General features: G+C 42.7%; 1 pseudogene; it reads left to right on the top strand.

The window, feature by feature from the left end:
• The first annotated feature begins 355 nt into the window (after window positions 1–355).
• Window positions 356–1,157, top strand: LOC103069382 (60S ribosomal protein L19-like; annotated as a pseudogene).
• Window positions 1,158–2,323: the final 1,166 nt, after the last annotated feature.

Raw genomic sequence — 2,323 nt, 5'->3', positions numbered from 1 at the left:
TAAAAGGTGGATTTGATGGAAGGACCTCTTGCAACCAACTCAGAGAACAGGATGACCTTTGGAATGAGGACCAAGCATGGCAAAGACCAAAAGAAAACAAAAAAAGCAAAGACAAAACCCCCCAAACGAAAGAGGAAACTGGAACCAAATCCCGGACACAATGAGATGCCATAACAACCCTGAATTGCCTACTTCTAGTCTTTTCACAAGAGAGAGAAATATAACTACATGTTTTTAAAGATATTGTTCATTTGAATTTTCTGTCACTTGCAGCCACATTTGATCCTAACTAATCCAGGATGCTAGTTGAATATCAATTGATAACTTTGGCTTTCCTTTTGCCACTGTGGCCGTGAGTATGCTCAGGCTTCAGAAGAGGCTTGCTTCCAGTGTCCTTTGCGGCAGCAAAAGGAAGGTCTGGTTGGACCCTGTTGAGACTAGTGAAATCTTCAATGCCAACTCCTGTCAGCAGATCTGGAAGCTGATCAAAGATGGGCTGATTGGGCTTCCCTGGTGGCGCAGTGGTTGAGAGTCCGCCTGCCGATGCAGGGGACACGGGTTCGTGCCCTGGCCCGTGAAGATCCCACATGCCGCGGAGCGGCTGGTCCCGTGAGCCATGGCCGCTGAGCCTGCGCGTCTGGAGCCTGTGCTCCGCAGCAGGAGAGGCCAGAACAGTGACAGGCCCGCGTACTGTAAAAAAAAAAATATGGGCTGATCATCCAGAAGCCTGTGACTGTCCATTCCCAGGCTTGAAGCCGGAAAAATACCTCGGCCTGCCGGAAGGGCAGGCTTATGGACCTAGGTAAGTGAAAGTTACCAATGCTCGAATGCCCAAGAAGGTAACCTAGATGAGGAGAAGGATAAGAATTCCACGCCGGTTGCTCAGAAGACACTGTGAATCTAAGAAGATTGACTGCCACATGTATCACAGCCTGCACCTGAAAGTGAAGGATAATGTGTTCAAAAACAAGCAGGTTCTCACGGAACATATCCACAAGCTGAAGTTAGACAAAGCTTGCAAGAAGCTTCAGAACGACTAGGCTGAGGCCCGTAGGTCTAAGACCGGGGAAGCACGAGAGCAACGTGAAGACGTGTTCCAAGCCAAGAAGGGGGAAATCATCAAGGCTCTGTCCAAGGAGGAAGAGACCAAGAAATAGGTTCTCCCCCTCTTGTCTGTACATAGTGGCCTCAGCAATTACATAGATCACTCATTCAATAAAATGAGACTTTATCTGCCTAAAAATGTGTTGATAGCTTTGGTTTATTTATTTTCTGCTAAGGCTAAATCAAAATTTTCACAGTAACACCCATGTTAGCTGTATCTACTTATTTATTTATTTATTTATTTATTTATTTTTGCGGTACGCGGGCCTCTCACTGCTGTGGCCTCTCCCGTTGCGGAGCACAGGTTCTGGACGTGCAGGCTCAGCAGCCATGGCTCACGGGCCCAGCCGCCCCGTGGCCTGTGGAATCTTCCTGGACGGGGGCACGAACCCACGTCCCCTGCATTGGCAGGCGGACTCCCAACCACTGCGCCACCAGGGAAGCCCCTCTAGTTTTATTTTTATCTGTATATTTTCTAAGGGAAAGGAGAAAATGCAACCAGTCATTCCAAAATTTATACAAAAAGAAACATGTTAAAAATCAGAGTGAACTTCTGGGAAAATAGTAGAGGGAAATATTTCATAATTCATCTCACTGAAATAAACCCAAAATAGAAAAAGGAACTTCCTCTGTACTGAGCCTAGAGAAGAGCTGTAACTTAAAACAAAACCAAGGAATGTCTATAGCTTATAAACAAGGTTGGAATAAATTTTTAGCATACATTTTCACTCATTTTAAATAAAATGGAAGGTCGATGGATGTCTGTAGTTTAGGATAATAAGTTTAATTCATAAGAGAATTAATAAAGGCTGCTGGGGCTTTTGTTAGAATACAAGTTTGGAGGGGAAAATTGTTATGGAAATGGGGAACAAATTAATCTGTGAGAAACCTTTGGCTTTAGAAACTAGCCTCGTGAGTGTGTAGTGACCCATATGGTTCAACATGGAGCTTTTCTTTTAATTTTTAATTTAATTTAATTTAATTTAATTTTATTTTATTTTTTTAAATTTTAACATCTTTATTGGGGTATAATTGCTTTACAATGGTGTGTTAGTTTCTGCTTTATAACAGAGTGAGTCAGTCATACATATATATATGTTCCCATATCCTTCCCTCTTTTGTCTCCCTCCCAATAAAAAAAAATTTTATTGGAGTATAGTTGATTTACAGTATTGTGTTAGTTTCAGGTGTACAGCAAGGTGACTCTGTTATATATATA

Source organism: Lipotes vexillifer, unplaced genomic scaffold (genome assembly GCF_000442215.2).
Source record: "Lipotes vexillifer unplaced genomic scaffold, Lipotes_vexillifer_v1.1 scaffold238, whole genome shotgun sequence".
NCBI lineage: Eukaryota > Metazoa > Chordata > Mammalia > Artiodactyla > Lipotidae > Lipotes > Lipotes vexillifer.
Note: the sequence above shows the minus strand (reverse complement) of the source record. Positions and strands in the feature narration are given on the sequence as shown.